The 23815-nt window shown below is 40.9% G+C and overlaps 1 protein-coding gene across 4 annotated transcripts in view; it reads right to left on the reverse strand.

Annotated features, from left to right (window-relative positions):
• Positions 1-23815, reverse strand: part of tsnare1 (T-SNARE Domain Containing 1) — a 650834-nt gene that overhangs the window by 508520 nt on the left and 118499 nt on the right. The window lies entirely within an intron of this gene.

Here is a 23815-nt window from a genome sequence, read left to right on the forward strand (position 1 = left end):
ATTTTCAGGGCTTTACTCATTTTACCATTTTTTGTCTGCTTTTGAAATGAAAAGAGCATTATAGAGGTTAATTCCTTCATGGAACATACAGCAGAGTATAATTGGTGATTTCAACCATACAATATCCTCAGTGTCAAGCTCACTTGAAGATACAGTAAATATCTAGCACGTTATGTAGTTAGGCCCAGTTGCAATTATCAGGAGATAGCAGGTGCATGTGTTCGTTTCCTTATTTGTATTAATATGAGAATGGTGCCTAGGGGAGTTTACAACTATTCAGATTGCCTCTCACATTACATGGGAATAGGCACACACCATGCTGCGACTGAGAATTAAAATACCTATTCACTAAAAATACCACTCTCTCTTTGGGGAAAGCACAACATGGGCAATGTGCCTTTGAAAAGCATCAGTATTATTTTGTCAGATACAGTAAACTCAATGATTTCTGAAATAACATTAGACAAGCTTTGCAAAGAAACCTGATCTCAGGTGGGGTTGGTGGAAAAATACTTTTAAAGGCATGCCTTTGTTTTGTTTGCACTACCACCATTCATCAGGTACGAACTACCTTATAGTTTTCTGCCTTGTAATAAGCCAGTGTTCCAGTTTTGTTTTGTAAACTCACTTTGCAAATCCATAAACACAGATTTCCCTCTCCACCTTGCTGAACAATGTGAAAGGATTACAATAATGATTCTGTGCAGCATAGCTGCAGTAACACTCTACGAATTCTCGGCAAATGGTTTTGTTCTTGTACTTTTAACACTGGTGTTAAAATGAAGACTGATATGGTTACTTCAGCAGGCAAAAGGAGGCAGTATTACAATACCAACTGAACAACACAATGTAATTTCCAACATTGCTAAAATTTTGCACAGCTTTTACATCTCCTATATTAAGTATTCTATTACGATTTATTGAATGCACCTTGATACAAACACACAGATATACTCTGTTGGTGATCTTCTAATGAACAGTGTGCAGTCCCTGAATTTGCCAATTGCCAAACTTTGTACCCCTTTTTCCTTCAGCAGGCCAACCAATGTGCAATCTCCTGCTGAAAGCTTGGGTGTTGGCTAATGGGAAAAATGTAATGTGGCCCAGGAACTCTCTGAGAACAAGTGTCAGGTTCTGCACCCAGAATAGGCTCAATGCTGATGAGACACAAGAGACTGCAGATACTGGAATCAGGAGCAACACACAAAAAGCTGGTGGAATTCAGTGGGTCACGTAGCATCTATGGAGGGAAGTGGGCAGTCGACGTTTCGGGCTGCGACCCTTCATCTTGACTTGACTGGATCCAGTTGATGTGGTGACATCATATCCAAATTTTATTGACTCACAATATTGAGGGACTAAAAATAAACATTAACAAAATTTGTCACTTTTTTCACATTTTGTATTTATTTGCCCCACATAAATTCCGTAAGAGCGAATTTTATTCCATATCCCAAACTGCCTTACTGCCATCACGATCTCCCTAATCAGTAGTGTGACTCCACCTCAACTTTTGCAAACACCTCTGAAATGTCTCAGTCTCCACTATCCCGGAACATTAAGCTGCCAGTCCTGCCTTTCCACTGACTGTGTTTCCACGATTGCGATAACATCATAATTCCAAGTGTTGGTCCATACTTTAATCTCACCTGTGAGGCTCCTTGCATCAACTGATCCTGCCAGCCCTCCCATGCTCCCTAACCTGCCTCCGTCAGCTCTGCCCACTGGACTGACTTGATTTATCCTGCACATTTTACTCCTCACCTGCTACAGTGCTACAATGCTTCCCTCACCCCCGCCAAATTAGGCTACAATAGTCAGAGAAAGTCATACAGGATGGAAACAAGCATCCGAGAGGAACCTTGAAGAAGAACGGGGAGAACACACAGGGATAGCACCAAAAGTCAGGACTGAACCTGGTTTGCTGGAGCTGTGAGGCAGCAGTTCTCCTTGCACACTAATCTTGTGCTTTGAAATTCATCCATTATTGGATAGTGATGATAATGGACAGTGCCCTAAATTTGACCTCAATTAAACAAATTTTGGAAAGCAAGTACAATGAGCTCTTGTAACCAATAGCAGGGGTAGCACTACCAAAGGTTGAGGTTCAAGGCATTGGTGTCCACATTTCTTTCATGTTTGTCATCTTCAGACTTCAATGATTGGTTCTTTCAGGCATGCTTCAAACCATGGTTATACATGGCTGCTTCAAGATTTAATGAGGTTTTTTTCATCATGCACGTCACTTGTTGACGTTTAATGGACGTCTTACCTCCTTGTGGAATCAGTCAATTCAGTTCATCCAAGCCAACCCAGTTACTGTTTTAGGTACTCAGCTGCCTTTGCCTGTTAAATTCCTGTTTCACAGCTTTCAGTTTATTGTGGACGTAAGAGACTTCAGATACTGGAATCTGAAGCAAGTCCTGATGCATAATTTCCACCCAGAATGTCGACAATCCCCTTCACCCACAGATGCTGCCTGCCTCACTGAGTTCCTCCATTTTCTGACTTTTGCTATGTCTTTGGGAATGTGGGAGGAAACCAAAGTCCCCACCCATCTATAGAGGGAAGGGTCTCGACCCGAAATGTCGACTGTTCATTTCCCTCCGTAGATGGTGCCTGACCTGCCGAGTTCCTCCAGCATTTTGTGCGTGTTGCTCCAGATTTCAGCATCTGCAGAATCTCGTGTCTGTTTTTCAGCAAGAACATGCAAACTGCACACAGACAACAGCAGGGGTCAGGATTGAACACAGGTCGCTGGAGCTGTGAAGCAGCAGCTCTACTAGCTGCTCCACTGTGCTTGGCAACGTCGGTCAATGTGCCCACACCCAGATGCAATAAGCACAGATGTTCTCATAGTGCTGGATCAGATTACAGAGTATGGCTAGCTAGTGCTCACGGTGCAGCACCGTCTTTTATACATTCAGAACAATTCCCGCCGCTGTCTGTAAGGAGTTTGTACGCTCTCCCCGTGACTGTGTGGATTTCCTCCGGGTGCTCTGGTTTCCTCCCACATTCCAAAGACGTACGGATTCCTAGGTTAACATGGGTGTAATTGGGTGGCGTGGGCTCCTTGGGCCGGAAGGGCCTGTTACCGTGCTGTATAAATAAAGTTTAAAAAAAACATTTGGCTCATGTAATATTCGGCATGTAATGTTAAGGACTGTTGTACGTGAACAAATGCTCTCTATATTGTAGCCAAAGATAGGATGTTGAGTATTCCAACGGGCTCTGGGAGGACACTCTGACAGCTAGCGAGAGAGGTGGGGGTGGGGGTGTGGGGGGGAAGAGAAGTAGAGAGAGAGAGAGGTATAGAGAGAGAGGAATGAGAGGGAGAGACAGACAGAGAGGAGGGGGAGGGAGAGACAGACAGACAGAGGAGGGGGAGGGAGGGAGAGGGGGAGAGAGAGAGAGAGACACACACAGGGAGGGAGAGAGACTGAGACAGATATGCTGGGAACCACAGAACAAAGAAAGGGTGAAGTAAGGTCACATGATCAACACCTGGTCAATATCGATGCGACTGAGTGGTGCTGACACAGCTCTGTGAGCTGACTCCTGACTACAGAACAAGCAGATAAGGAAAGGTGTCTGGGAACTGCCATCCTGTGGAAGGGACAGTCAGGTGAATTGCAAAGCACAAACAGGCATGCTTACAATTAAAGAACTCTCTGGATTGATACGAAAGCAGATGTGCTTCCTTTACCCGATCCTGGAACATCAGTCGTTAAGAATAATCAACCTTGATTGGGGTCCAAGTCTAAATTTAAGATGGCAAAAGAGAAAAGGAAACAGGTGTCTTGTTGTCCAGTCCTTGAACGAATGACAGCTTGAATGAATACCTTGAGAGTTGTGAGGATCCTGGGCAGAGGTAAGAAGAAAGAAAGCCTTAAGAAGATTAGAAGAAAAATTGTGCCAAAAAAAAGGCTGTCAGAGACATTGGGAGCAATAACCTGGGAACAACTATCGCAAAAAGTAGGGCCCTGAGTTCAGAACTCGTGGAAGACTACCACCCCAGTCAGAGTAAGCCTGGCCAGTTCATCTCACACAGGTCCGTGAGTCTTGTGATTTAATATGAGAAATTATGTTAAAACAGTAAATCAAACGTGAAGTTATGAGAAATCAGTGGTACATTTGCCTGCTTAAGTAGTTTGAGTGCTAATAAAGATTTAAGTTGTACTCAAGAGTCTCTTTGTTCCACATGTCAGTTGACACCCCAGAGCGGTAATAGGGTCAACAGTATATACTGCAAAAATGTTTAGGGAGAAGCTTCCATGAATTCTTCCCTCTCTGTAGAAGCTGTCTGCCTGTCTCTGTGTGGCAGGCATGCAGCAAAAAAGGGAGGAATGTCTCCCTGTAAATTATTTTGGTTAGTCATGTCTTTTGTTTATTTAACTGACTGGCTATCTTCCAGTATCTGAGGAGTTGATGGGATGTGGGGAGATTAAAATGGGTTAGTATAGGATGAGTGTAAAAATGGATGGTTGATGATCAGTGCAAACATAGTGGGTTGAAGGGCCTATTTCTGTGCCCTCCCTCTTTATGACTACCTTTGAAAGTTTTACTTATATAACAGGCATTGCTGGCAAGGCCAGAATTTATTGTCCATTGCAAATCACCCTTGAGAAGGTAGTGATGAGACACTTTTTTTTAACTGCTGCAGTCATTTGAGTGAAGTACACAGTACCACAAAGCCATTAATAATTTGGAGACATTTTTTTCCAGACCAGTTAATTCATCAGTAAAGTAGGAAAGCATTCTTTTTAATTTATCAGGCATCTTCCACATTTTCAGGATGTCCCTAAAGTACTTCACAGCCAATAAACTCCTTTGTAAGTCATTAAGTTTGAGAGAGATATAGCATGGAAACATGCCATTCAACCCGAGTCCACACCGACCATCAAATTTTACGAGTCCTATCCTAGCCCATTTATCCACCCCACATTACTATCAACTGCCCCCACAAAACTACCCCCAGCCAGATTTTACCACTCACTCTATGTGCAATTTAGAGTGCCCAATTAACCTACCAACCTACATGCTTTTTGAGATGTAGGAGGAAACCAGAACAGCCGGAGGAAACTTGGTTGTTACAGGAAGAACATGCAAACTCCACACAGACAGCACCAGAGGTCAGGACTGAACCCAGGTCGTTGGAGCTGTGAGGCAGAGTCTTTATGAACTGCACCATTGTGCTGTCCTAAATATAATCACAGCTGCATTTGTAGACAGGCACAGGAGCCAAATCATGCTAATGCAACTATACAATACACTTACGTTTTGGGAGGGGTCAGGAATCAAGCCCTGGTCCATCCTTGTCAGTATTCTTCACTCATTTCCACATGAATGACTCACAATGTGCAACAACAGCCACAATATTCTGTCAGTAATTGCAAAACCATCTCAATGACTTGGGTTCAAGATACAATGTTATTCAGAATTCTTTGTTCAACCATCAGGGAGGAGGTACAAGAGCCTGAGGACCCACACTCAATGATTCAGGAACAGCTTCTTCCCCTCAGCCATCAGATTTCTGAATGGTCCATGAACACTACCTCGTTATTCCTTTTGTTTGCACTATTGCGTTATTTTTGTAATTTATAGTCATTTTATGTCTTGTTGTACTGCTGCCTCAAATCAAAAAAATCCACATCATTCAAGACAGTGATAATAAATCTGATCATCATCCAAATTACTTCTACCCTTTAACCATTTTATCTTTTTTACGTTAAATGGAATCTTTTTACATTTTACTCCTTGTAGTTTGCTTTTAGTTTGCCCTTTGCCACCAGAAAGATGATCTGCTTGACATTCCTGCACACATTTCAGCTTTCAATTTCATTGCTTGAACGATTTGGAGAGGCTTAACTTTGCTCATTTTCCTTCCAGAAAGGGAAATACACAGGCTGCCTACTGTGCCTCTCACTAGCCAAGATTCAAGGTTTGTGATTTGACAAAACTCATTTATTCCAGTTTGGATGTAGTTTTGGTTGTAAAAGGAAAATAAAACCTTTCATATCTGATATAGAGATACAGCATAAATTTTGGAGCTTATAGCATCTCTAAAGCCATCTCGCTCATGGTCTGTCGCAAACACTTTCCAAATTCTGCAATCAGAAAATGAGCTGTTTAGTCTAAAGAATTTAGACCTGAACATTTGTACTGCGGTTCAAATTAATGGAAGATAAAATAATCAATGGAAGTCAGCGGACACTAGTGTCAAAGACGAGACCGTAAGAATTAGGAGCAGCAGTAGACTATTGGGCCCTTCCAGCTTGTCCTGCAACTCATCAGGATCAAGCTACTCTTCTGGCTCAACATCATTTTCCTCACTATCCCACCCCTCTTGATTCCCCATATATCCAAAAATCTATTGATCTTTATTTTGAATGAAATTAATGACCAGGTCTCTGCAGCAACTATGACAGAGTATTCCAAAGATTCACCACCCGGAGTGGAGACATTGCTCCTCATATAAAAAAACAAAAAATGCAGCAAATACTCAGTGGGTGAGGCAGCATATGTGGAAAGAGAAGCCACAAATCTTTCCACAGGTGATGCCTGAGCTGCTGAGTGATTCTACCGTGTTCTACATTTATTTCAGATTTCCAGCATCTGCAATTGTTTTTCTTTAATTTACCATTTTCTTCTCATCTCAGTTCCAAATGGCTTACCCCTTAAACCTATGAATGTGAAGCCGCATTCTATACTCTGCAGCCAGAAATATCCTCCCTGCATCCAACTAGTTGAGCCATGTAAGAATTTTGGAAGCTTCAATGAGATCACCCCTCATTTTCCTAAACTCTATAGAATATAAGCCTCATCTACTCAATCTTTACTCATACAGCAAACTTGCCATCCTAGGAACCAATCACAGCACAACCCTGCCCACCATCAAGGACATCTTCAAGAAGCAGTGCGTCAAGAAGGCGGCATCCATCACTACAAACCCTCACCATCCAGGAATGCCCTCTTCTCATCACTACCATGAGGGAGGAGGTACAAGAGCCTGAAGACCCACACTCAATGAATCAGAAACTGCTTCTGCTCCTCCACCATCAGATTTCTGAACAGTCCATGAATCCATGAACAATACTTCATTATTCCTTTTTTTTGCATTTATTTATTTTTGTAATTTATAGGAATTTTATGTCTTTGCACTGTACTGCGGCCCCAAAACAACAAATTTCACATCATCGAAGTCAGTGATAATAAAACTGATTCTGACTTATTGCACTCCCTCTAAGGCAACTATGGACATTTTTTTGAAAAAGGGACCAAAACTACATAATGCCCCAGAAGTGTTCTCGGTAAATTTCTACAAAATTGCAAATAGAGTGATAACACCTGTCAAGCACTTCTCGCTGCCAGAAACATTATGGCTGCACCTGACTCAGGTTTGATGATAAACGTATAAATAGAAAATTAAAAAGCTTTCAGTAAATACAAAGGCTGAAGCCTAAATATAACAGCATGAGGGCACTAGTATAACAGTGAGCATTAATCTTCTTTTCATTTAAGTATTAAATAATTGTCTCACACTGCCACCAGCCTGATGTAATGGTTGCTGCATTGAGCTCTTCACCACAAGTTATTATGTACTTGATTTAGTTGTCACTCTGTTGTTGCACTGCCAAATGCAGTTCTTGCACCATCAAACCGACAGTTAGAAGTGAATGCTGAAAGACTGTATTCAATACATCACCAGTTTTGGGGGTATTTTTGGTTTATGAGTGGATTGCATTTCAAATTTCATTGAAAGCTCCAACCAATTTCTTAAAATTATAATTCAAGACGATACTAGCTTGGACATAGCATTTAAGAAAAAAACATTATACCTCACAAGAATAAAAATGCACCAAGAGAAAGAGATGATTAAATAGTAATTTGCTAAATGCCAAACAAATACAATCCCAACACCTGGTTGGGTCTGGCAGGACTCATTAACACACAAGAATAACTTCCATAATGAGATACATCTTTCTTATTTCCTTAGCTGGATCCGTTTACTGGACAATTTCTATGTAATCTAATTTTCCTGTAAAGCAGCTCGTTAAAGAGCATCACCATTGAATCTCAAGTCTGTCACTGCTGTGGTATGCAGTTACGAACAGCTGTTGCAGTAACAGACTTGAGAGAGGGGTAATGCTCATTTGCTCATGGTCAAAAATGGGATAATAGGAGTGACAGCAAATTAGGGCTGGAAAGCAGAGATATGAAGATCGAAAAACATTTCAGAATTTGTGAGAAGATTTACAGCTTTAAAGAAAGCTTTCTCGTCAGGAAATTAAATGGTTAGAGGGTGCTGGGTGTGAGATATGTTGCATCTGCCTGATAGGATTCTTGCAATGCTGTCAAAAAAAATCTTGGCTTAGATCAGCGGCCCAGTCAAACTTCTGAAAAATTTACATAAAACCATCATCCCTAATTAATAATGAAGTTTGTCAACAATGGAGCTCATTTTGAAGCAATTTAGTTTCCATTTTACTAGAGAAATTCCTATTTATTCTAATTAAGATTTGATCTCATATGGATGCCCAGGAGATGACATATGAAACAAATTCCTCAAGTTGGTCTTTAACAGTGAAGACTAATCAAATTCCTGATTAAGAGGTTTGTACCTAAGGGATCTAGCCGTAGGCAGGTGTTACATGATGTACAGCCTCAAGAAACTGCAGTGTATCTGGAGGTGGTATTTCATACCCAGATCTCCCTTGAAATGAAAACAAATGAGTCTATTTTTGATATGGTGGACTAGTAAAAAGCTATTATTATATTTGCCCTCAAAGAATCCATGTACAATTTGTGTAACCCTGGACAAGACTGGCTGAGGGCCTCTGTATACCTACACCAACCACAGCCAATCTCACCTGCCCTCCACCCCCCGGGGTGAGGTGGTAAAGTCAACATGACTCAGCATCGCAATGCACAGGCCTTGTCCCCTTAACACCCCCCGAAAGGCTTTGATAGAAAGCAGAGCTATTACACAGATGTCAAGAATTTTAACCATTTTAAAACAACTCTGACATCAGGAAACATTTAAAAATTATTAAAATTGAAAGTAAATAAAAATCATTAAACTATATAAAGTTAATTAAAAACCTAGAAGTAATTAAAAATATTGAAGATACGCATTGAAGTCCAAGACACTGAAATGTAAATGGCTGAGGTAGAAACTGTGGACTTCATTCAGCAAGGTTTGAACCATTGATCAGTTGTTGAGAAAAGCTTTTTAATTCTTCAGGTGAGCATTAAGAACTGCCAAAGAAAAATCGAAGAAATTCTCATTTATGCTGAGGAAGGTTTTCTCCATAAGTGACAAAAAATGAACGATGAATATCAGTATTTACTTGCAAAATAGTCAGGCAACTTGTAGTAAAGGAAGAGATGAAGATACCTCATCACAAGTTGGATGATTTTAATCACTTCCCCATCAGTTCTGAATGTCTTTTCATTATTGCCCCCACCACCCTGTATTTCTCACCGTTATTGAATTTTGTTAATTGCCCTTTAAACTCTTCATAGAAAGTTATCTTTAATTTTTAGCAGAGGTGCCTTTGTGATAACTATTAATGTCTGCCAATCAATCTCTGTTGCTCAGAAAGTTAATATTTATAATTTATAGGTCTCATTCAAAACCAGAATGGTACAAATGTGGTAAATGGCAACTGATAACCTGTGAAAATACATAGGATGTATTTTGAGTAATATTAGCATCATACAGTCCAGTAAGCAATGGATAGATACAACAGTGATGGCACTAATCCCATCTCCTTCTCCTGTGCATCTATCTTCTTCCCATGAAATTGAACATTTGCACAACATAAAGATGATAAATATAATTTTTTAATGAGCTTGACAATAATGACACCATTAAATGTTTCAGCAGACCAACATTTTTAAACATTTATTTCTTAATTCTCCCAGCCTTGGGAAGGAATGGCTTCTTGTCTTAAAAATAGCAATTGCTCAAATGTTCTGATGGATCAAATAGTTGACGTTTCCTGACAACAGGCTGAGTCGTGCTAATCTTTCACTATTTAATATTGCAGAACTCATCAGCGTTAAGTGCTTTCTGTTGGTAAGACCCCTCCAAATCTGCCACCACATATTGTACTCAATACCATCCAAACAATATTTCTCACTTCTCTTCAGTGAATCCTGACATATAATACTTTCCATAGGATTATTAGCAAACCACAAACAGTAACCACATGGAGATAAAGTGCAAAATACACTCATTATTATCAGTGTTAAGATTTATTTTGATTGTTATTCAGAGAATAATACTGAATTAGTCTGAAGATTTTTTCATTTCCCATTTCTCTCTGAAAGGTGCTTGGATGAGGTGCCATTCCAAGGACAGCAGCCAACCCCAAATTCCTCACATGATATTGTTCCACCAATTTTAATGATGAACTACCAAAAAGGTCATGCACCAAATACATCCCAAGCTGCACCACTTGGTCTAGGAATGAAGATAAGGACATGTCGTGGGGAACAAGTGATACAAGGGTGAATAAATGCTTTGCTATTAAAAGGGACATTAAGAGTTGTGTGAAGGAGTGATCACACTAGTCAACAAATTTTATCTCTACAAATAGAAGGAAATTAGAAGTATGTTGTCCCTGCAAAAGATGTGTGCATTGCTCCATTCCACGTCCTGAATATGTCTTCTTGAATGAAGTACCTTTAGCAGTCACTCTTGTATGTTGGACAGAAACATAGCAAATTAGCATGGCCAAGATGATCCGTTTGGTAAGACTGAGTAGGAAATGGCACGTAAAAACATTGAGCACTATTGAAGAATGAACAATACAGTATCTCTTTAATATTGCTAATATATATGGTGCCTTTAATATAACAAAATATCCCAAAGCACTTCAAACGAGTACTTTCAAATACAATTCAAGCCTGAGGCACATAGGAGATATGGTAGGGACGACCAAAGGTTTGGGTAAAGAAGTGCCTCAAAGGAGGAGGGGATAGAAAGATGGTGAGATTTGGGGAAGGAGTTCATGAGCTTTGCACCTGGTCTCTGAAGGAAGATATGGCATCACTAGTGAGCTGAAGGGTGGAGTTATGGCCAAAGATAAACCATAGTATTTCATTGAAGGTCCTGGTTTTGGTGATCAAGAGGGCCCAAGTCTAAAGCTCAGCTCAAAGTCAAACAGAATACCAAGGTTACAAAGAGTTTGGTTCAGCCTCAGATATCAGACAGAATAGGGGTTAGAATCAATGTCTAAGCAATAGATTTATGGCAGGGGCCATAAACAATGGGTTCCCTGATAATGTGCTGAAGCCGGCATAGAACTTTCTGCTACAACCTTCTGACTCAAAGCACTGCTGCCAGCTGTGCCATACTGACATAAATATTAGAATAGATTGGTTTAATAGGATTCTAGGACAGGCACAGAGACACCGAGACAAATGGTCTAATTCTCCAGCCTAATATTCCCATTACCTCATCCAATTGTATTTCGATAGTGCTGTGACATTTTATTTTGCTTCATTGGTTTAATACACTGACCAAGACAAACATATCTTCTTTGCCATGTTTTGACCAAAACTGAAAAACTGCTGTATTCTGAGCAGAACTTCGTTAAGACATGGTAATAAGTTTTGTTAGCTTTATGCTACTATTCTGCCTATATATCCAAGCATTCTATTATAGTTCTAAATCAAACTGCCATGCAGTATGAGTACTATCTTTTTTTTAAGTATCTTTGTGCTAATTCAGTTCTATTCATTATATATTTATGTCCTACACTTTTTCAATTTCTGAAGTATAGCTTAAAATTTATTAATGCTATAATTCATTTGCCTTGCTTTTGCCAATTGCTCAACTGTTCCATATTCTTTTGCAGTTTTTAGCTGCATCTTCATTCTCAATGCTATCCACACTTTTGTATCCTCAGCAAATTTATGGCTACTTTTCTGCATCCAACTCATTAACATAGATTAGAAGCTGTGAGGGTGTATGCACTAATTCTTCCACCTCTGTTTAATATTCAACCTACCACCAGTGTTTCAAGCTTCCACGATGGGCAATTGTGTGCTACTCAAGTCAATTTTAAAAGAAAAGTCAAACCCTCATTGCTAGTTCCAAAAGACTGCGTCTGCTTTCCAGATTTTCCCTTCATGCACAGAAGTGCCCAGACATAGGTATCTGGGAATTTTGATCACACATGCAGGCACACAGCCATCACACTAAAACCCACCAACCAAGAAACTACCACCAGTCCACAAACCCACTCCCACAGATGTGCCACCTGAGCACACCCAACGACAATCGATATCAGTCCAAGGTCTCCATCCTTCCATTGATCTCCACCATAATGCCCCAATCTCCCACCTGATCCTTCTGTCTAAACTCCTGACCTCCACCAACTACTGCTCTCCGCCCCATCCACAACTCCCCCCCAGCTACTGCTCTCCTCATTTAGCCCTATTCCCCTTCTCCCAGCAAACTAACAGATCTTCCGATCTCCCACCCCCATCACCCGCCCCTCCTACATTCTCCTCTCCCAGCACACTGACTGATCTCACACCCCTGGCTGCACTGTCAATCATCCCTGCTGCCCCCATCCCCCAGTCACTCCCAGATCCTCCTCCTGACCTAACCGTCCCACTACTCTTCCACCCCTAGCTCTCCCCCTGATATTCCATTCCCACATCACCTCTTGATCTTTTGTCCCAAACATCCCACATTCCCTTAGCTTCTGATCAGGATCACTGCCCAACCCTCTAGACCCTGACCTCCACTGACTACTGCCCCACCCCTTCCTCTAACTAAACCCCAGATCCAGGTTAAACTGATTTCTTTGAATGGTTGACGATGGCAGACCACATGAAGGAAAACTCCATCCAAACATCTGATCTATTCACTAGCACTTTAATGTCTTGAACTTTGGGCATTTTTAAACTTTCCTGTGATGATCCCACAAGCACGTGTTGGCCTGCTACACCCCACTTCTGCTATTAATGAGAGTAAATAGGCAGTATGCAATTTCAAAGTTGGCACTATTTATGAAGAGTGTCAACAATTTCATCAGGTTGGAAAAAAAATACTTTGTTTCCAATTTTTTTGTTGAGTTTTCATACAAACGGCCTCCACATTACAGGAGGGTCGCATTCCTAGAAAACAATCCGCATTGTGATCTTCCATAACGCGAAGCAACGTCATCTGCTCATGCATCAAGAAATGAGAGTTAAAAAAGTATTTTTTCACGTAAGTTTTTAAGAAGGGATTTTTTTATTCCGTATCCCAGATATTTTGGTAGTGATTTGTGAATTCTGTGAGGGCAGATTTCCATTACCTGATCTGCTGTAATGTGGAGGTCAAATGTATTCAATAGTATTATATTCTGTATGCTTACAATTGTGTTTGAATTACGTCTTTCATGTAGAACTTATGAATAAGTCTGGAAGTATGTCACATTTAAATCATAAGGGAGGTCATTCTGTCCATCACAACTTTGCAGGCTTTCTGACTGACTGAGCTCCCCACTTAATCCCACTCTACTGGCCATTCTCCATACAAGTTATTTCCTTTTATCAAATGTTCACCCATTTTCCTGTCACAAACCATGATAGATTCAAATTTCCATACCTTTCTGGCTGCCATTCCACTTTCTTCTTAAAAGAAAATAAAGTTCAGGCTACTTGCGTTCCTCACAACATGAACAAAGAGACCGGCAGCACCTAACAGCACACATCATGCAAACGGCTTTATCCCATGGGTTTAGCCTCTGTGCACCACTGAGGAACAGGGAGAGGAAGTTTTTATCCAAAATTTTCATCACTCCCTAAATAATCATTTTCATCAATTAATCGTTGCTACTTTTTCCTTTTGATGTTTGAATGTTCATATCGTCAGCTCTTCACAAGTTAAAACTATACTACTTAGTATATAGAGTCACAGAGTCATAGATACTAAAAACATAGAACACAGACATAGAACAGTAAAGCACGGGACAGGCCTTCATCTCACGATGTCTATACTGACCATGATGCCAAATTAAACTAATCCCATCTGCCTGCACATGATCCATATCCCTCCATTCCCTGAATGTTCACATGCCTGCCTAAATGCCTCTTAAACGCCACTATCGTGTCTGCTTCCACCACCATCCCTGGCAATGTGTTCCAGGCACCTACTCTTTCTCTCAAAATGTTGAGCCACGGCTAATATCAACAGAAAATATTAATATCATGTGCTCTCAGTGTTGTTCATGACAGTTCAGTATGGGCTCCGAATTCAAGATCAAATTCCAGAGATTTCTAATCAAAATCTAGATTGATACTTCAGTGCCATACCAATGGACGTGCTCTGTAGGATTTGTGCCATTTTTCAGTTGAAGTGATAAAATAAGGTACCACATGCCCTGTGAAGCCAACTTTGTAGAGCGCAAAAAGTCCTCCAGCGCCCTTGTCAATATTTATCCCCCCAGCCAACATTACTGAAACTGATTATCCAGTTAAATTCTCATTGCTTGTCGGATCTTGCTGAGCATAATTGACTGTTGTTTTCCTTGCATCACAGAGTCACTACTCCTTAAAAGTATAGATTTTAAAGTGTTTTGGGGCATTTCAGAGTCATGAAAGGGGCTATACAAATGCAATTTCTCTCTCCATGTTTTAAGTGTGCACTGTTGCTGCTATGTCTACCATCCGCAAAATGAGCTGCAGTTATTCACCAAGGCAACCCCAAGGGCACCTCCCTGAACTAGCAAACTCTACCCACAAAAACAACAAGCACACGGGAACTGCACAACCTGCATTCTGACTTGGAAACATATCGCTGTTCCTGCAACTTTGCCAGATCCTAGATCCTGGAACTCCCTCCCCAACAGCATTACTCAAATACCTTCACCAAACAGAAAGCAGTGGTGCAAGGTGGCAGCTCACCACCATATTCATAGCACAAGCAGGGATTTTTTTCAGCATTTTATAATGGAAAATTAAGCATTTTTTTTTCTTTGAGTGGAACTCAATGAAGGCCATCCTTGCTTCCCTGGCATGTTCCTTAATGGCACAAGGATAATGTGCACACTCTTTCAAAGCACTGTGGGAGAACAGAATCTGTTGCCCTGGGGGTTGATCATCATTGGCCACTTCCAGGACAACTAAGTCTTACCAACAAAACATTATGCTGGGGCCCCTTGTGCCTTGCATCCTTCTGTCCAGCACACCAAAACTGCATTCCCTGATCTTGCCGGTGACCCTTTCCCAACCCTTTGATTTCTCCGATACCCTAATCTATCCTTCCAGTTCCGAGGCCTCTCAAATCCACCCAACCCCAATGGTAGCTGATGGCAGAGGATAGAGGTCCTGATCTCCACCCAACATCCCCAATTAGCTCAATGCTGTTCCCAATCCCACACCAAGATTTGGATGCCCATACTTCATCCTCTAACCTTACCACAGCGGAGGCCAAATCTTTCTTCCCCCCCGACCTTCATAACTCAACCCTGACCACAGCACAGACTGTTGGTCTCCATCACCCTCCTTATCCACCAAAATCCTGACACAAAACAAGTTACCTGCAGCAGGTCTCATGACTGAAAGAGATTTTGTTACCCTGTTGTATCAGCAGTCTAACATTTCTAAGCAATACTGTTTGGTCAAACCAATTTATTTGCCTAAACCAAGAAATAGGACATAGCAGAGGATTACTCCTCACTGATAAATAAGTGAAAGATCTGGCACGCATTGTCTAGCTCTTATCTTGCATTCAAATAGATTCAAGACACTAAAACAGAGTACTGAATAATTTTCTGCTGTAGATTATACAAGTTTATATTAGAAGGTATCTTTTGCAAAATTGTTCAATGAACCATTTTTTGTGATCGTGGAAATGGACCCCAAAATGACATTTTGCAATCATGCTTTTATTGATGAGTGACATTTCATGCAAGCAAACAGTTGAAGTACAGACCACTCCATTCTCCGAGGGAAGATAAGTAAACAATTGAAGCAGAACGTTCATACGGAGAAGTTGCCTGTGAGATTCATTTTTGGATCAGTCGAGCAAACAGCATCAGAGTAACAGCGGCTCCCAATGGCTCCCTGCTCTGCTGTAAGACCCTTTAGTAATGAAGGTGAATCTACTCTTCTGAGTGAAGGCAGATCACAGACTGAAATTCCAAAAATAAAACGTTTCCAAATCTTTTATAATTTGAGATAAAAATTATGAATATCCCACAGTAAATGATCAATAATTGAAATAGAAAACAAGCAATAGGTTGTGTTGATCTGGGCTGGGAAAGTAGTGGTTAATTTACAACCCTGGATGCTGCCTCTAATGTTGATGGAAAGTCGCTGAGATTCACATTAGCGCAGCCCCTTTGGAGAGATCAACTTACAGGCTCAACAACGGTGAACAAGTGTATTAGAACATTTAATATCCTTTTTTGCAAAGGGCTGTGAAATCCAAACACATGACCTTGACTTTGAATCAGCAAGGAACAGAAATAACACGACTGCATGGCATTAAGTTGGTCTGTCAGCTGAGTCAATAAAACACTGCCCATTTGATACAGACTAAATAAGTCAATTTTTTTTTAAAAGGTCTCCAATAAAAAGAAATTGATTTGAACAACTGCCTGTTCAAATGTTCTCCTCCACTCCTTCCCCACGACCCTTCCAAAAAAATTTGACTCAGACTTTAGAATGATTCTAAGAGCATCATCAGCTAACTGCTAGATCAACAAACCATCCATTCTTCAGGTATGAGCCCAGGCCACACCATATTTCCATCTTTTCTTACGACATAGAATGGGGTCATTTCGGCCCAGTCTACACTGGCTCACACAGTAATTGCAATCCGCACTAATTTTCTCCATAGCCTCTTCTCCTGATAGTCCCATCATGATTCTGTCACTCACCCACACATTAGGGTCAAATTACAGTGGTCCACTGACCTCACACATCTTTGGAATGTGGGAGAAAACTAGAGCAGCTGGAGGAAATCCACACAGTCACAAGGAAAACATAGCACCCAAGGTCAGGATTGAACCCAGGTCACTGGAGCTGTGAGGCAGCAGCTCTATGGTTGCACCATTGTGCCACCACACAGTGAGATGCGGAAGATAACACAGCCAAGCATGGTGATACCCTCACCAAAGATCTTTGCTATAAAGATTTGGAGTGGACACCCAGTTTGATTACCAGATTACCACAGATGCTGCTTGACTTGCCGAGCGTTCCCAGCATTTTCCATTTTGATTTCAGAATTCTAGCATCTGCAGTTTTCTAGTTTTGATTATCAGAACCCTTGTAAATTTAAACATGGGTACTTCTCACAAATGTTCAACGATGGTCCACTCAGACCTTAGGAGAGCTGGACAAACAACTTTGGTATTAACTTAGCAAGAGAAAAATTAATGAAAGATTATTAACTAGAAATATTAATTTAGTTCCTCTCTCTACTGATATTGTCTGACCTATTAAATGCTTCCAGTATTCTGTATTTTTATATTGTATTATAAACAAGGAACTTAGAAGTGATTATCTAAGAATTCTGTGACACAAAAATAATAAATGGTAATTTATCTCCTTTACAGGACACCCCCAAGCTGAAGCTGACCATCTGGCTCTCAGCAGATTGTACTCGAACCTAGAAATGATTACTTCATCAATGATGATACATCGAAGTATATGCTTGCCTGTGAAACACAATATTAGATGCTGAAAGGGTTTTCAAGATAAAAACGTATTCAAATTGTTTCTACTTCAAAATAAAACTGAAACACATTTTACCGATACTTCATCATTATGATCTGAAACAAATGGAAGCAATCGTCAACAATTAAATACACAAAGCATTGCACTTGTTTTGATTACTAAGATCCCTCGAGGCACAGTCAGAGATTACAACCAAGATTTAGGAAACAAGTCAAAGTAAGTCATTTCGAAGTTTAAGGAAAACACTCAAGCACATAGCGATTGAGCAGGACTCAAAAACAAGAATTCTTGCATTCACAACCCTGACTTTGGAATCAGTGTTCAAATCAAGCAGTTGAAGAACTTTGGGAAGTTACAAGACCCAATGAATGTACACTTCCAAAAAGTTCAAGGGAGAGTAAGTTCCTTGTAGAAGACATAAAAACAAGAAATTGTCACGAAAGGGGAAGACAAATTGTGCTTTGACTTTAGGGGCCATCAAGCTAAGATTCAAACAGAATCGTGGCAGTTGAACTCTCATACAGTTGTGTGAAATTTAGGCAGCTGCTACTCATGGAAGAAAAGAATACAAGGTACACTCAATTAAAAAGACCGAAAGGTTGAGCAAGCTAGGGCTTTTCTCTTTGGAGCGAAGAAGGATGAGAGGTGACTTGATAGAGGTGTACAAGATGATAAGAGGCAGAGATCAAGTGGACAGTCAGAGACTTTTTCCCAGGGTGAAAATGGCTCACATGAGTGGACATAATTTTAAGGTGATTGGAGCAAGATATGGGGGGGGATGTCAGAGGCAAGATGACAGAGTGGTGGGTGTGTGGAACACACTGCCAGCAGAAGTGGTGGAGGCAGATACATTAGGGAGATTTAAGAGACTCTTAGATAGCCACATGAATGATAGAAAAATGGAGGCTCTATGGGAGGGAAGGGTTAGATAGATCTTAGAGCAGGATACAATGTCAGCACAACATCGTGGGCCGAAGGGCCTGTACTGTGCTGTAATGTTCTATGCTCTATGTTCTATGAAATGGTTGAAAAAAGTCTAAAGGAGATTAAGAAGTGATTATATATTCCACAGTTCTTGTCACAGTGCAGCAGCAATCAATAAAGTGAACAGAATGCTGAGCGGCTTTGCCAAATCAATGGAGTACAATTCAAAAATAGTCCAAGATAGAACCATAGAGTGTCTCTGACCTGCTTCTGATCACCATGGTTCAGAGACAGTATCCATGTACTGAACATAATGGAAAGAGTCAAGCAGTCAAGTCGGTTTTCAGGAGAAACAAGGAAAATGCAGATTATCAGGCACAAAAGAAGGTGACAGAGAGGTAGGGTGTTACAAGAAGAAATGAGTTAAATTAGAATGGCAAATATTCATCTCAACACAGTGGATCGCAAGCTGGAAAATGGGCACAGAATATGCAGGAGTAGGCCATTTGCCCCCTCATAACTGCTCCTCTATTCAATAAGATCATGGCTGATTGTGTACCTCAGTGCCACTTTCCTGCACTAACCCTACATCTCTTGATCCCTTAGAAATACATCATTCTACCTTGAAATACGCTCAGCAACTGAGCCCCACAGACTTCATGGGCAGATATTCCACAGATTTACAAGCCTCTGGTGAAAAAATTTCTTCTCATCTGTCCTGAATGCCCAACCTCTTATTTCTAAACACCCCAAATTAGAAAAAAGACAGTATCCCTGTATCAACCTGTCAAGCCCCATAAGGATTTTGTTTGTTTCAATGAGATTACTTTTCTTTCTTCAAAATTCAGGAGTCTGCTTCACTTCTCCTCATAAGACATGCTTGCCCTAAATAAGGTTCCTATGTAATTGGAGCAAGAATCTCTACTTTTGTACGCAAATCATCTTGTGATGAAGTCTGGCATACTGTTTATCTTCCTCTACCTGTTTTCTATTGATTCATGTTTAAGAACACTTTGGTCCTTTTGAATATTAACATTTCCCGATATCTCACTATTTAAAAAGAATACTCTGCCTTTTTTCTACCAAAGTGGGTGCTCTCACATTTCTCCTATCTGCCATGTTCTCATCAATTCACTTAGCCTTTTTCTATCCCCCGAAGACTCTTTGCATCCTCAGCAAGATTTGCATCATTACAAAACATGGATATGTTATATTTGACACCCCCTGCCAAATCATTGTTTCAGATTGTGAATAACACTGATCTCGGCACTAATTCCTGTGGCACTCCATGAGTCAGAGACCTCCAAACTGAAAACGACCAGCTTATTTTTACTCTGTTTTCTGTCTGTTAACCAACATTCAATCCACTCTGGTAAATTACCTCCATGTTTTGTGCTTTCATTCTGTTTAAAAATCTTTTGTGCAGCACTTTATCAAAGGGTTTCTGCAAGTCCAAATACATTACATCTGGAGTTTGTTGCTCCAGATTCCAGCATTTGCAGTCTCTTGTATCTCCACATTATGTCAACTATTTTTCCCACATCTATATTGCTCATGATAACTCAAAAAAATCTCCAAAATTCAAATATATCAAACATGATTCTCCTTTCACAAATCCACGTTGACTCTGACCAATGCTATTATCATCGTTAACACTTCTTTAATAATAGATACCAGCATTTTTCTGCTTCTGATTGGCTAATAGTTCCCTGTCTTCTCTCTCCTTCCTATCTTAAATGGTGAAATTATATTTGCTACTTCCAATCTATGGGAACCTTTCTTTAATATATGGAATTTTGGAAGATAACAACTGGTACATTCACCATCTCCTTAGGACTACTGCCTAGACAAGTCATCAGGTCCCAAGGAGTTATTGCCTTTCAGTCCTATTCATTTCTCTAATGCCAATCTTTTTACCAATGCTAATTTCATCATTGACTCTAGCCCATTATTGTACTCTGCTAAATCTTTCCTTGGCAATGCATTGGTTCCACCACCACCCCACCCCACCCGCTACAGCTATGTTCTGAAATGTTCCCAATCTTCAGCTTCCTGCTTTTTTGACAACATTATGTGCCCTTCCCTTTGATCTAATACTATCTTCAACTTCTCTAAAATCATTGCTGGATCACTTTTCCTGTGGGGATTTTTTTTTGCCTTAAGTGGATGTATACTACTTGTAAACTGCGCAACAGCTCTTTAAAGGTTTGCTATTTCTTGTTTACAGCATACCTTTTAATCTAATGTCCCAGTCTACCATAGCCAAAGTGCACCCCATGCCTCCATATTCAGATTTAAACCTGGTTTCAAAATTACTTTCAACTTTTATACAATGTTTTTATCATATTATGATCACTGTTCCCTGAAGGCCCCTTAACTATGAGGTCATCAATTAACCTTTATTCATTACATAATACTAGTTCTGATATAGCCTATTCCCCAATTAGTCCTTTATCAGACTGATCTTGAAAACCACCTCTTGTACACCGCATGAATTCATCCTCCACCACTATTATTGCTGCTTCGGTTTGCCCAGGAACAGACTTCAAAACAGAATCCTCATTTGACTTTCCAAAAGTTGTCAAGATCCAAGACGCATATTAATTTTTTTGAAAGTCCAGGTAAATTTCAAGGTCCTTCTGCCAGTTCCCATGAATCTCAACGACAGCACAAATATCAGTCCATCTTTTCATCAGGTACTCAGCAGCCCTTTGGCCAAAGCAATAACTTGAACAGCTTCAAACATGAAGCACTGCTTCCATTTTACCCATGGTACTGTAAATGTAGATTATCATTCAATAAGCTTTACCTTAAAGTTAGGATGGCAGCACCAGTACTCCTGGGTTCAGGGATTTCACCTTCAGTAACTGATGGTAGGGTGGCCTGTGACTCTGGTGTCATATTTGCCATATTCCTGTGCTATTAGTGTCTTTAAGTTCATACCCTAACTTCTATTTAACTGTCCTATTTTAGCATCTCTCATATACTCTGGGTTTCAGTTTCTGCCATCCGAGTAGACACAGAGGGTGGTGAATCTCTGGAATTCTCTAATACACAGGGTTGTGAAGATTCGATCACAATGCGTACTTAAAGAGTAAGTAGATAATGTTTTCAAGGTCAGGGAATAGAGAACTAGCACAGAAGATGAGATGAGGCCTTGGGTAGATCAGCCATGGTAATACAGAATGGTGGGGCAGGCTTGAGGGACTGAGTGGCCTACTCTTGCTCTATTTTCTTATTGCTTCAACACTTATTTGTACCGAGGTACAGTGAAAAGCTTGTCTTACAAACCGATCTTACAGGTCAATTCATTACACAGTGCAGTTACATTGAGTTAGTACAGAGTGCATTGATGTAGTACAGGTAAAAACATTAACAGTACAGAGTAAAGTGTCACAGCTACAGAGAAAGTGCAGTGCAATAAGGTGCAAGGTCACAACAAGGTAGATCGTGGGGTCATGAGGTCATAGTCCATCTCATTGTATAAGGGAACTGTTCAATAGTCTTATCACTGTGGGGTAGAAGCTGTCCTTAAGTCTGGTGGTACGTGCCCTCAGGCTCCTCTATCTTCTACTCGATGGAAGAGGAGAGAAGAGAGGATGTCCCAGGTGGGTGGGGTCTTTGATTATGTTGGCTGCTACACCAAGACAATGAGAGGTAAAGGCAGAGTCCAAGGAGGGGAGACTGGTGTCCGTAATGCACTGGGCTGCGTCCACAACTCTCTGCAGCTTCTTGCGGTCTTGGGCAGAGCAGTTGCCATACCAAGCCGTGATACATCCTGATAGGATGCTTTCTATGGTACATCGGTAAAAGTTGGTGAGAGTCAAAAGGGACAAACCAAATTTCTTTAGCCTCCTGAGGAAGTAGAGGCGCTGGTGAGCTTTCTTGGCCATGGCATCCACGTGGTTTGTCCAGGACAGGTTGTTGGTGATGTTCACTCCCAGGAACTTGAGGCTGTCAATCCTCTCGACCTCAGCACCACTGATGTAGACAGGTGCATGTACACCGCCCCCTTTCTTGAAGTCAATGACCAGCTTTTTAGCTTTGTTGACATTAAGGGAAAGGTTGACGTCATGACACCATTCCACTAAGCTCTCTATCTCCTTCCTGTACTCCGACTCATCACTGTTTGAGATATGGCCTACAACGGTGGTATCATCTGCAAACTTGTAGATGGAGTTAGAGCATAATCTGGCCACACAGTCACGAGTGTATAGGGAGTAGAGTAGAGGGCTGAGGACGCAGCCTTGAGGTGCACCAGTGTTGAGAATAACCATGCCGGATGAATTGCTGCCTATCCTCATTGCGGTCTGTTTGTTAGGAAGTCAAGGATCCAGTTACAGAGGGAGATGTTGAGTCCTAGGTCTCGGAGTTTGGTGACAAGCTTGCTTGGTATTATTGTATTGAAGGCAGAGCTGTGGTCAATAAACAATAGTCTAATGTAAGTGTCCTTACTGTCCAGATGCTCCAGAGCTGAGTGAAGGGCCAGGGAGATGGCATCCGCTGTAGACCTGTTTCGGCGATAGGCGAATTGCAATGGGTCCAGGTTGTCTGGTAGGCTGGAGTTGATGCGTGCCATGACCAACCTCTCAAAGCACTTCATGATGGTGGATTTGTTGTATGTTATTATGTCATTATTATTGGATTTGTTGTATGTTGTGGATCAATCAATCATTCTCAGTGCATAACAGACCTCAGCAAGATGAGGAAAAGCTCTCGTGGCCATAAGTTTGAGAACCACAATCATCCATTCTTCCCAAGAACTTTGCACTTAAATATGTGGTCATACCTGAAACTTGCCTCGTTTTGATTTGCAGGATTCAATACAATGGTATCTCTGTCCACCATTTCATTGCCATACCTCTTCTAGATTGTGAATTTCATTTCTAGTTGCAGAGGGTGCCTGACAGCCAAACATGGGACATTTACATCAGCAAACAGAACCTGCCTGCCTGCATTAAGCAGTAAACACTAAACCAATCCATAGCCAGAGAGGACCAAGAGGTTGTGACTTTGTGATTCATGTTCACATTCACCACTGCCACTTCTGCAATCCTTGGCTGATCTTGGGAAGATACCTCCTGCAGTGCTTGCTCTTTTTCAGCAGAGTAAACTAATGCTGAAAACAAGGTTGCTTTTGCATTTTACTGAAAGCACGTAAAATAAACTCTTATCTAAATATTATGAAATAAATCTGGATCCA

Source organism: Pristis pectinata, chromosome 9 (genome assembly GCF_009764475.1).
Source record: "Pristis pectinata isolate sPriPec2 chromosome 9, sPriPec2.1.pri, whole genome shotgun sequence".
NCBI classification, from domain to species: Eukaryota; Metazoa; Chordata; class Chondrichthyes; order Rhinopristiformes; family Pristidae; genus Pristis; species Pristis pectinata.